This window comes from Syngnathus typhle, linkage group LG9, assembly GCF_033458585.1.
Source record: "Syngnathus typhle isolate RoL2023-S1 ecotype Sweden linkage group LG9, RoL_Styp_1.0, whole genome shotgun sequence".
NCBI classification, from domain to species: Eukaryota; Metazoa; Chordata; class Actinopteri; order Syngnathiformes; family Syngnathidae; genus Syngnathus; species Syngnathus typhle.
Window position 1 is genome coordinate 14347731 of NC_083746.1, and position 13478 is coordinate 14361208.

General features: G+C 47.7%; 1 protein-coding gene across 1 annotated transcript in view; it reads left to right on the forward strand.

Moving 5' to 3' along the window:
* Window positions 1-13478, forward strand: part of LOC133160075 (uncharacterized) — a 34134-nt gene that overhangs the window by 15230 nt on the left and 5426 nt on the right. The gene's annotated exons all lie outside the window — the stretch shown is intronic.

Below are 13478 nucleotides of genomic sequence, written 5' to 3' on the forward strand. Positions count from 1 at the left end.
GGCCGAGTGGAGGGCAGAGCAGATGGCATCCTCAGAAGACCGCTTGGCTCGGTACGCAAACTGGAAGGGGTCAGTGGTGGGGGGGAGAACGGATCGGATGTGCTCCATGAAAAGCCGCTCAAAGCACTTCATGATGATGGGCGTAAGTGCCACGGGGCGGTAGTCATTGAAGCAGGACGGAGCGGGTTTCTTCGGCACAGGTACGATGGTACCTATAGAAGTTTGTATATTCTTACAACACAACCAATCAATAATTTCTATTAAATGTAGTATACAATGTCTCTGTATTAGCATGAGCGGTCAAAAAAAAGGGGGGGGCAGCTTGACATGTTGAAAATTTGGCTTTTCCTCTGCCTCTTCCTCCACCCTTTGATTGGTATTGTTTTACACGACGACACTCTTTTGACCAGTGTCCACGTTTCCCACAGTTCCGACAGTTCTCAGAACCTGATGGGGGGTTTGAATTATATGGCAGCTTGCGACCTTGTTGGTCTCTAACTCTTCCTCTGCCCCTTTGGGAACTTCGGAAGAAGACCGTTGTATCTTCATCTAGATCATTACCATCATCTAGATCAGTGGTTCCCAAAGTGGGCGGTACCGCCCCCCTGGGGGCGGTGGAAAGATCTGGGGGGGCGGTGAGGAAGAAAGGGGCGGTAGGGGGGCGGCAGTCCGAAGTCAGAAGTTTGAATGTTTGTTTGACGATTTGTACACAACACATGCAGCAGGACGAGTCTCTGACTGCTATCAAGTGCTGTGGAACAAGGTCAAGATGTACTTTATTGCCTTCCCAACATCATATTTAGTAGAATGGGCCTTCAGTGCCGTCGCCTTGCTTCTTTCCAAGCAAAGAAACCGACTGAAAATTACTGACCGCGAGGATCTACGACTTCTTCTTAGTGAGTTTCAGCCTGATGTTGAGAAGCTTATGTCCCTGCACCAAGCACATCCATCCCATTAATATTAAGTGCGAGACAATGAAGTTTACTAGTGGAATGTTTATTTACCATTCTATGTTGCTGAAACAGTTAAAACTGCTAAAAAATGAATTGGTTTACTAAATTGGGTTTTATTTGTGAAATACACATTTGTGTTTAACCTTTCTCTTTTAAAATTACAGCATACCAAATATCAAGAAAGAGGTGTTTGTTTCCATATGTGTGTGTGTGGGGGGGCGGGGGGGGGGGCTAGGAATTCACTGGGGAGCCAAGGTGGTGCCAGCCTGCAAAAGTTTGGGAACCATTGATCTAGATGAAATACATCAGAACATTTGCCTTTCTCAATCGTCACAACGCAAGCAGTGCCTGCTTCCACCAAGTGTTTCCTCACCCAGTTGCCCAAGTCGGGGGGTGAAACAGTGAGGAGCACATTTCTAAGATGTTGCTGATAAGCACTCTCAGCTGCATCATCGAATGGGATGCCACTGTGCACCCAGAATTCTTTTCCAAATCTTAATTGAATGGTGGTCTCATCACTTTTTATCTTTCCATTTTTTGTCTCTTGAATTTGTTCTCTTCTCTCTTGTGAAGCTTTCAACCACATTCTAGCACAATCCAACTCTCTCTCTTTCCTTTTCTTTTTCTGTCCCTTTGTCGTCCTATCTACACTCTCCTCCAAAACATCAACCACTATCTTCCACACTTCAACTTTCAACTTCCCTTCTACTCCATACTTTTTCTTCCACTTTGGCATGTATTGCACACAATTAAGAAATTTACCTGCCATGTACTTCTCATCTCCTTCAAGAGCTAGGGATTTACCGTTCTTATTTCCCATCTTAATTCGTTTTTTTAGGTTTATACAATTTTTACAATTTTCTCATTTCTTTGAGGATCCTCAATGCAGGTTTAAATTGACCTTCCACCAAATTCTCTTTGCAGTCAATTTATCCTACCAGTTGCACTCTCTCAACCACATAACATTCATGCAAACAGCTTGGAACAACGGACCAAAAAAAAGAATCTACGCCCTTCTTCAATTAAGAAAAAGAAGCTCTGTTCTTTTTCTTAGCCCGTTCCTTCCACTGGGACTTGAACCCAAGCTGTTCTTTGGCCAGAAAAACGTACAAAGAAAAATCTACACTCTTCTTTGATTACCGAAAAAGAAGCTCTGTGTTTCTTAGCACGTTCCTTCCACTGGGACTCTAACCCAAGCCAGATCCCTTAGCTTGGAAAAACAGACAAAGAAGAATCTACGCACTCCTTTGATGAACGAAAAAGAAGCTCTGCTTTTCTTAGCCTGTTTCTTCCCCTGGGACTAGAACCCAAGCTGTCTCCCGTGCACCTTTTACGCGTTTCACAACCACACAATTTTTAACTTACCTGACCCCTGGTTCGTTGCATTGCCGGACCCCGTCAATCCACCTCTGGCAGACGAAGGCAGACCTAAGATGCTGGCCCAGCGAGGAAATTCTCTTCCCAGGACTTTCTTTTCCAGGTCCCCCTAAAGGACGCTGGCTTGTCGACAATGCAGCACGTCCTCCTCCGTCAGCCAGATGGCGGGTATGAGGGTCCCGGGTTTCGGCACCAAAATGTTAGGGTGGTGCTCACTAACTTATTTTGCAAGAACCACACAAGAGTCAAGCAAGTCATTTTAAACACCTGCAGGCGGAGAGTCCATTCATAGCTGTGCTTACAGCGATGGTCGAATGGAGGTCTGACTCAGGCCTTTGCAGGTGCATATTTATTGAGAGAAACAGAGTGGGGTTGAAAGTGGGGGTGTGGGAACACACAGGATAGGGTGAAGACGCTCCCCTGCTGATCAAAGCATAGCAGGGGGGCTTTTACGACTTTCTGTAAACAAAGCAACTTTGATTGCTTCCTCTGCGTCTAGTCAATCAGTTGAAAAGATCTTAGCACTTTGGTCAACTACTTTTGTCTAGACAGGACAAGCTAGTTAAATTATTACAGGTTACATTCCAACATAATCATACGATGAAGATATTCTGCAAACCCTAACACTCACTGTCCGATCCACCGCTTTACCGTCATTTTATCTTGCTGTTATTTACCGTCCACCCGGGGCTTACTCTGGCTTCCTGGATGAATTTTCAGAATTTGTGGCTGATCTAGTAACCAATGCGGATAATATAATTATCATGGGCGATTTCAACATCCACATGAATTTACCGTCAGAGCCACTTACTTCGGCGTTTCAGACTTTAACTGATACGTTTGGTTTTACGCAAGCCGTACAGGCAGCAACGCATAAGAATGGAAATACCATAGATCTGGTATTATCCCGAGGACTTGCAACCTCAAATCTAGCAGTACTGCCATACACTACTGTTTTGTCTGATCATTACTTAATAAAGTTTGAAATTCTAGTTCCTTGTCAAAGACAAGAGAGCAATCAGCAATATAGGAGCCATCATTTCAACTCCATGACTGCAACTGCGCTATCTGAGATACTGTCGCCGCCAACCGCTATATTTCTCACATACGCCGGCTCTATTGATAATCTTACAAATGAATTCAATGCGACATTGTTAAATGCCATTGACTCTGTGGCGCCGTTACGTCCGAAAACTTGCCGTAGAGTGCCTACTCCGTGGTTCACAGATGAAACGCGTACGCTTAAGCAATTATGTAGAAAGCATGAGCGCAGATGGCGTCTAACCAAACTTGAGGTTTTCCATCAGGCATGGCAGGATAGTCTCCGGAAATATAAAGATGCGCTTATCTTAGCAAAAACTCGGTATTTTTCGCAAGTTATTAATCTCAATAAAAACAATCCGAAACACCTATTTGATACAGTGGCAAAGCTGACTGCGCCAGCCAACCCCCGATAGTTCCTTCCACTCAACTGACGAGTTCATGAAATTTTTTGCTCAAAAGATTGAATCCATTAGGGATGAGATCAAGAATACCATTCCAATCGCTCGGTCGAGCCCGCCGTTTACCAACGCTGATGATCATGCAACAACCCTCTCAACTTTTAAAAGCGTGTCTCGTGAAAGGCTTACACAATTGGTTAGTGCGGCTAAACAAACAACATGTTTACTCGACCCTCTTCCAGCCAAACTACTTAAAGAATTATTTCAAATTTTGGGACCGTCCGTCTTAAATATAATCAATCCGTCTGTCTCCTCTGGGATAGTGCCAACAGCGTTTAAAACCGCTATCATTAAACCGTTACTTAAGCGACCAAATCTTGACCCGGACTGTCTCAGTAATTATAGGCTAGTTTCAAACCTCCCATTCATAGCTAAACTTCTTGAAAAAGTAGTAGCGCAGCAGCTTATTGATTACATGGTCGCCAATAATCGATATGACACTTTTCAGTCTGGTTTTAGAGCTAATCATTCCACTGAGACAGCACTTGCTAAAGTGACTAACGATCTCCTCATAGCTATGGATTCAAACACTTCGTCTGTACTGTTACTACTCGATCTTAGTGCTGCCTTCGACACTGTAGACTTCGATATTTTATTAGGGCGTCTTAAAAGTTGTGTTTGTATTTCAGGGTCAGCACTAGGCTGGTTCCATTCCTATCTATCAAACAGGACGCACCGAGTGGTCCATGGCAATGCGTCCTCGGAGCTCTATAATGTTACGTGTGGTGTCCCACAGGGATCGGCTCTCGGACCAATTCTTTTTAATATTTATATGATTCCGCTTGGGGACATAATACGTAAATATAATATTAGTTTTCAATGCTATGCGGATGACACCCAATTATACATGCCGTTATCGATGACAGATCCGCGGGATTGTTGTAATCTTGAGGCGTGCCTTGCGGAGATCAAGCAATGGATGTCTCAACTTCCTTCCTCTTAACCCAGATGAAACTGAGATGTTGATAATTGGTCCAACTCGTTATCAACACTTATTCAAGGAAACCGCTATAACTATAGATAACCGTACTATCACTCAAAGCGATACTGTAACTAATCTCGGGGTAATATTTGACCAAACTCTCTCCTTTCAAAAGCACATTAAGAATATAACCAGAATTGCGTTTTTTCACCTTCGTAATATTGCAAAGATTCGTCCGATGCTCTCGACCGGTGATGCGGAAACTATTATACATGCGTTCGTCACGCCGCGCCTGGACTACTGTAATGTACTATTTTCTGGTCTTCTTAAATCCCGCATCAAAAGTCTACAGTTAGTACAAAATGCTGCTGCAAGGCTGCTCCCTCGGACAAGAAAATTTGATCACATTACCCCAATACTAGCCAACTTACATTGGCTCCCGGTCCATTTAAGATGTGACTTCAAGGTTTTTCTATTAACCTATAAATCACTGCATGGCTTAGCGCCTTCATATCTCGTCGACCTAGTTGTTCCTTATGTTCCGTCTCGTAACCTTTGTTCGCAAAACGCTACCCTTTTAGCGACACAGAGGGCCAAGAAAATGTCTGCAGGCTCTAGAGCATTTTCTATTCAGGCTCCAGAGCTTTGGAATGCCCTACCAATGGATATTAGGACTGCTACCTCAGTAGAAACATTTAAGACACGTTTAAAGACACATTTCTATGACATGGCCTTTAACTAACCTGTAGTGGCCGATTCGGCTGGAGTTTGTTTTCTCTTTCTCTCCACCCCCTCCCTCCCCCCTCCCCGGCCGGGGAGGTGGTTAGGTGGCACCCATGCTGACAGCGGCTATCTGGATTCTCGTGGGCCAATTCAGGATGGGGGAACTGCAGCTCAACCTCCTCGAAGACACTGCCAGGACAATTGAGGGTTAGGGTTAGGGTTAGGGTTAGGGTTAGGGCTAACCCTAACCCTTCGGCAGCCCTCTGCTCTGACATGGACATCCACTTTTTATTTCATTGATTTTCATGTTGTATCATTTGTACCCTCTCTGCATCCATTTCAACCTGGTGATCCTGAAAGGGGGATCCTTCCATCTGTGGTCCCTTCTCAAGGTTTCTCATTTTCCCCCGGTAGGGGTTTTTAAGTTTTTCCTTGCCCTTTTGGGAGCTTAAGATCAGGGGATGCTTTGAGAATAACTGTCAATTTCTGTCTATGTGAAGCCCTTTGAGACTGCTTGTGATTTAGGGCTATACAAATAAACTTGACTTGACTTTTCAGGGGTGCTGGAGAGGAGGGTCCGTCGGGAGGTCGAACCTCGGATTCAGGAGGGGCAGTGTGGCTTTCGTCCTGGCCGTGGAACAGTGGACCAGTTCTACAGCCTCGGCAGCATCCTCGAGGTTGCATGGGAGTTTGCCCAACCAGTCCACATGTGTTTTGTGGAGGGTGCTTTGGGAGTACGGGGTGCCGAGCCAACTGATAAGGGCGGTTCGGACCCTGTATCACCGATGCCAGAGTTTGGTCCGCATTTCCGGCAGTAAGTCGGATTTGTTCCCAGTGAGGGTTGGACTCCGCCAAGGCTGCCCTTTGTCATCGATTCTGTTCATAATTTTTATGGACAGAATTTCTAGGCGCAGCCGAGGCGTTGAGGGGGTCCGGTTTGGGGACTTCAGCATCGCGTCTCTGCTTTTTGCAGATGACGTGGTGCTCTTGGCTTCTTCAAGCTGTGAGCGGTTCGCAGTCGAGTGTGAAGCAGTCCGGATGAGGGTCAGCACTTCCAAATCCGAGTCCATGGTCCTCGGTCGGAAAAGAGTGGAATACCCTCTCCGGATTGGGGATGAGATCCTGCCCCAAGTGGAGGAGCAAGTATCTTGGGGTCTTGTTCACGAGTGAGGGCAGGATGGAGCACGAGATCGACAGGCGGATCGGTGCAGCGTCGGCAGTAATGCGGACTCTGTACCGGTCCGTTGTGGTAAAGAGAGAGCTGAGCCAAATGGCAAAGCTCTCGATTTACCGGTCGATCTATGTTCCTACCCTCACCTATGGTCACAAACTATGGGTCGTGACCGAAAGAACGAGATCCAGGATACAACGGCCGAAATGAGTTTCCTCCGCAGGGTGTCCGGTCTCTCCCTTAAAGATAAGGTGAGAAGCTCGGTCATCCGGGAGAGACTCGGAGTAGAGGAGCCAAATGAGGTGGCTCGGGCATCTAATTCGGATGCCTCCTGGACGCCTCCCTGGGGAGGTGTTCCGGGCATGTCCCACCGGCAGGAGACCCCAGGGACGACCCAGGGCGCGCTGGAGAGACTATGTCTCTCACCTGGCCTGGGAACGCCTTGGGATCCCCGGGATGAGCTGGATGAAGTGGCTGGGGAGAGAGAAGTCTGGGTTCCTCCTAAAGCTGCTGCCCCGCGACCCGCCGCCGGATAAGCGGAAGTAGATGGATGGATGCATTTATTAACAGCATTAAACAAAAAAAGTCACCCAAAGACTACGCCTCATCAGCATACGTGACGCGCTGGGCCTCAGTACCTACCTCTGCAACTGGCTACTGGACTTCCTCTGTCAGAGGCCACAGGTGGTACGTGTTGGCGACAAAATCTCCGCCAGCATCACGCTGAGCACGAGGGCCCCCCAAGGCTGCGTGCTCAGTCCGCTGCTCTTCACCCTCCTGACGCATGACTGCACTGCAACCTACAGCGACAACCGTATAGTGAAGTTTGCTGATGACACGACTCTGGTGGGTCTCATCACCAAGGGAGACGAGACTCAATACAGGCTGGAGGTTGACCTTCTGACCACGTGGTGCAGGGACAACAACCTCCTGCTGAACGTCGACAAGACCAAGGAGATTGTTGTGGACTTCCGGAAGGGTGACACCCAACACCTGCCGCTGACCATCGACGGTGCTGTGGTGGAGAGAGTGAGCAGCGCCAAGTTCCTGGGGGTGCACATCAGTGAGGATCTCTCCTGGTCCACCAACACCGCATCACTGGCAAAGAAAGCCCAGCGCCGCCTGTACTTCCTGCGGAAACTCAGGCGAGCGAGCGCTCCTCCGGCCGTCATGACTGCATTTTACCGCGGCACCATTGAGAGCGTCCTTTTCAGCTGTATTGCTGTTTGGGGTGGCGGCTGCACTGACTACAACTTGAAGGCCCTGCAGCGCATAGTGAACACGGCTGGTAAGATTGCTGGTGCTTCGCTCCCCTCCTTGAAGGACATTTACACCTCCCATCTCACCCGCAAGGCGACCACGATTGTGAGTGATGTGAGTCACCCCGCTCACTCTTTGTTCGAGCTTCTGCCCTCTGGGAAGAGGTAGAGAAGCCTGCGCTCCCGCACCACCAGACTCTCAAACAGCTTCATACTCCAGGCTGTTAGGATCCTGAACTCGCTCCCCCGTTCTGCGTAGCGTCCTGTACTTTTACTGTCTGTACTGTGTGTATGCACACTGGCTCTTATTTGTTGTGTTATCTGTTTATTTATTATTTATTATTACTCTTATTATTTATTGTTTGTGCCTTTTTGTTTATGATGTTTTTTACTTTTGCGCTATGCTTGCTGGCTCCGTTTTGCTCCTCTTATTTATTGTGTTATCTGTTTATTTATTATTTATTCATCACTCTTACTATTGATTGTTTGAATTTTTGCCTTCTTGTTTTTATATTGTGTCGCGTACTTGTATGTCTATCGTGTTATGTGTCTCGTCACCGTGGGATAGAGAAAAACGTAATTTCGGTCTCTTTGTGTGTTGTGACATATGGAGAGATTGACAATAAAGCTGACTTTGACTTTGACTTGACTATCAGTGATTCTCATTAAATACGACACGGTTATTAAGAATAACATTTTCCATCACTTCAGCGGCTGCAGGTCAGATTCATGAAAGATGTTTATCTTATGAGGCGAAATCACATAAAATGGCAAACATTCTGACCAAATACATCATCTTGAAGAATCACTGAAAGAATACATCGAAATAAAGAATCAACACTGCAACGGATATCTGAAAATCAGAGCAGAGCTTTAACTCACAAACACCTGGTGACAGAGTTGAGGAAACAGGAAATACACGTCGGTAGACCCAAATTGTCCACTCGTTTTTAAACACTTGGTCGGAACTCAGTGTCCGCCTTTCTTCTGCTTGGGCCACTCATTTTAATGGAAGGATTCCAGTGGAAGGTTTGTGCGTGCGTGGCTTTAGCGTAAAACTGTATCTGAAAGCTCAGCGTGCGAATTACGAGAATGCTGATGTCACAGCCCACACTCGAAATTCGGCACTGATAGAAATTGTGCGCGGAGTGCGCCGGGTCCTTACTACTGAGTACGTACATGCACTTGTGAGCATGCAAAGATCTTTCTGACACGGATTCCGGGAGTAAATGCGCGGGCGGACGTTTCCCCATCTACTGGGGAAACACAGTCATTGTAGGGAAAATGACAAAAAAAATGTTCATAATAAAATCATATAAAAAAATGTATTCAGGTTTGGCGGGCCGGATTAAACGACCCCGTGAACCGGATATGGCCCGCGGGCCGTAGTTTGCCCATTTCTGTGCTAAACGATACAGTATGCTAACGTTACATAAACAAACGAGGAACTGAGAACATGCCTGACGTAACATATGAACAGTTATTCAAATAACTAACATAAATAACATTTATCAAACCATCCGTGTCACGCCAAATAATTAAATCCATCGAAATCTTCGTCCTTTGTGTCACTTAAAATAAATGACGCTACTGACTCCGAAAGTACATGCGGTGATGACGTCGGAGTCGTCAAATGCGGTTCCAATTATTCCACAGACCTATATGACTATATATAAGCTATATATCAAATGACTAACATAAATAAAAAATTTATCAAACCATCCGTGTCACTCCAAATCATTAAATCTATCGAAATCTTCGTCTTCCGTGTCACTTAAAAAAAAACGCCGCTGCTGACTCTGAAAGTACATGCGGCAATGATGTTGGACTCATCGTCAGTTGCGGTTCTAGTTATTCCACAGACCTATATGACTATATATAAATATACACTGCTCAAAATAATTAAAGGAACACTTTGAAAACACAACAGATTTTAATGGTGAAAAAAAAAAGTTGGATATCTATACTGATATGGACAGTTTAATGTCTCAGGAACAAAAGGATGCCACATCTCTTGATGGAAATAAAAGTTTTCGGCCTACAGAGGGCTCAGTATATAGACACCCCAAAAATCAAAGTGAAAAAATGATGGGGCAGGCTCATCCATCTTGCCTAAATTCAATTTCTGCAACTCGAAATTCTTTTCAATATCTTGTGTGGCCCCCATGAGCTTGTATGCATGCTTGAAATGTCACGGCATGCTCCTAATGAGACGACGGATGGTGTCTTGTGGGATGTCCTCCCAGATCTGTCTAAGGGCATCACCAAGCTCCTGTAAAGTCTGAGGAGCAACCTGGCGGCGTCTGATGGACCGAAACATTATGTCCCAGAGGTTTTCTATCGGGTTTAGATCAGGTGATCGTGAGGGCCATTCAATTGTGTCAATTCCTTTATCCTCTAGATACTGTCTGCATACTCTTGCCACATGAGGCCGGGCATTGTTGTGGATCAGGAGGAACCCAGGACCTACTACACCACTGACAATGGGTGCAAGGATTTCATCCCAATACCTAATGGCAGTCAGACTGCCGTTCTCTAGCCTGTAGAGGTCTGTTCATCCCTCCATGGAAATGCCTCCCCAGACCATTACTGACCCACCACCGAACCGGTCATGCTGAATGATGTTGCAGGCAGCATAGCGCACTCCTTGGCTTCTCCAGACCCTTTATACCAGCTCAGTAACCTAGTGGTAGAGTGTCCGCCCTGAGACTGGAAGGTTGTGGGTTCAAACCCCAGCCGGGTCATACTAAAGACTATAAAAATGGGACCCATTGCCTCCCTGCTTGGCACTCAGCATTAAGGGTTGGAATTGGGTGGTTAGATCACCAAATGATTCCCGAGCGCGGCACCGCTGCTGCTCACTGCTCCCTTCTCCCCCAGGGCATGGATTAAAATCACACAGGGATGGGTTAAATGCAAAGGACAAATTTCACCACACCCAGATGTGTGTGTGACGATCTTTTTTTTTTTTAAACTTTAACTTTCACGTCTATCACAGATGCTTAGGGTAAACCTGCTCTCATCTGTGAAATGCATAGGGCGCCAGTGGCAGACTTGCCAATTCTGCTGTTCTATGGCAAACGCCAATCAAGCTCCACGCTGAGCAATGAGCACAGGGCACACTACAAGACGTCGTGCCCTGAGGCCACCCTCGTGAAGTCTGTTTCTGACTGTTTGGGCAGAGACATTCACACCAGTAGCCTGCTGGGGGTCATTCTGTAGGACTCAGGCAGTGCTCAACCTGTTCCTCCTTGCACAAAGTAGCAGATATCGGTCCTGCTGATGAAATGAGGACCGTCTACGGCCCTGTCCAGCTCTCCTAGAGTAAGTGACTGTCTCCTGGAATCTCCTACATGCTCTGGAGATTGTACTGGGAGACACACCAAATCTTTTTGCAACAGCACGCATGGATGTGCCATCCTGGAGGAGTTGGACAATCTGCGCAACTTCAGGAGGGTTAAGAAATCACCTCATGCTCCCAGTCGTGATAATGACTCTAGCTAAAGCCAACATTTGTGGAAAAACAGTTAAAAAAGATAAAGAGGGAGGAACTTGAAATGGCCTCCACTTGCAAAACCAGTCCTGTTTTGGGGACCATCTCGTTGTTGCCCCTCTAGTGCACCTGGTGCACCTGCAACAACCCCTTCTGCCACCTACCTGACCAAAACCTTATCAGAAAAGTCTAATTGAATTCATGCCATACCAGGATAAAAAACTGTTCCTTTAATTTTTTTGAGCAATGTATATTGCTAGCGTGCTATCGGGCGGACCGGGCCATTGTACAAGGGGGGAAACCTCGAGGAGGTGGAATATGCGTCTACATCCGTGACGAATGGTGCCGGGACTCTGTAGTGGTATGCAAGCACTGCTCGCCACTGGCGGAGTTCGTGATCATTAAGTGCCGTCCTTTTTACCTGCCAAGGGAATTTACCGCAATTCTGCTCGTCGCGGTTTACATCCCGCCTTCCAATATCGAAGGCGACAGGATCGCGGCTCTTAGTGAACTGTACCAGGCTGTCAGTGAACAAGAGACAGCGCACTCTGACGGTTTCACCATCTTCGCTGGGGATTTTAATCATGCTAACCTGAAGTCTGTTTTTCAGAGGCTTCACCAGCGTGTTAATTTTCCTACGCGAGGCGACAGCTTCCTGGACCTGGTCTACTCTTCGCATAAAGGAGCTTTCAAAGCCGCCCCCCTCCCCCCTCTTGGACTTTCTGACCATATCACTGTTATGCTTTTGCCCGCATACAGACAAATGGTGAGAGTGTCCAGGCCAGTTCGCAAGCAGGTACGGGTGTGGCCTGAGGGTGCCTCTGATGCACTGCGTGACTGCTTTGGCTCTACTGACTGGGACATGTTTAGGAGGGCTGCCACTTGCGACGATTGGACAGACATTGAGGAGTATACTGACTCTGTTTCCTTCTACATCAGGAAGTGCATTGATGATGTGACTCACTCAAAATCCATCGTCACTCGGGCTAACCGGAAGCCATGGCTGACGGGGGCTGTCTTCAGGCTGCTGAGGGCCAGGGACAAAGCCTTTAGAGCGGGGGATGAGGCTGGCTTGAGGACTGCGAGGGCTGACCTGTCCCGGGGCATCAAAGATGCAAAGAGGGCGTTCTCGTGCAAAATTACCGCCCACTTCAAGGACAGCAGGGACGCACGGAGCCTTTGGCAGGGCATTCAGACCATCACGGATTACAAGCCCGCGCCGCAGAGCTGTGAGGGCGACGTCCGTCTGCTCAATGACCTCAACCGCTTCTTTGCTCGCTTCGACGCTCAGAACAGCACTTGCCCGCTGAAGGCCACTCCCCCTTCACACGAGCTGCCCCTGTGCCTCTCCGCCGACAGGGTGAGGAGGGCGCTTGCCGCTATCAACATCCGTAAGGCGGCGGGCCCTGACAACATCCCGGGTTGAGCGCTGAAGGACTGCGCTGGTGAGCTGACGGATGTCTTCACAGACATCTTTAACACTTCCCTGCAGCAGGCCATCGTCCCGTCATGTTTCAAAGCTGCCACCATCGTACCTGTGCCGAAGAAACCCGCTCTGTCCTGCTTCAATGACTACCGCCCCGTGGCACTTACGCCCATCATCATGAAGTTCTTTGAGCGGCTTGTCATGGAGCACATCCGATCCGTTCTCCCCCCCACCATTGAACCTTCCAGTTTGCGTACCGAGCCAAACGGTCCTCTGAGGATGCCATCTGCTCTGCCCTCCACTCGGCCCTCACCCACCTGGAGAGAAGGGGCTCGTATGTGAGATTGCTGTTTGTGGACTTCAGTTCTGCCTTCAACACCATTGTGCCACAACGCCTCATCAGCAAACTTGACACGCTGGGCCTCAGTACCTATCTCTGCAACTGGCTACTGGACTTCCTCTGTCAGAGGCCACAGGTAGTACGTGTTGGCGACAAAATCTCCGCCAGCATCACGCTGAGCACGGGGGCCCCCCAAGGCTGTGTGCTCAGTCCGCTGCTCTTCACCCTCCTGACGCATGACTGCACTGCAACCTACAGCGACAACCGTATAGTGAAGTTTGCTGGTGGGTCTCATCACCAAGGGAGACGAGA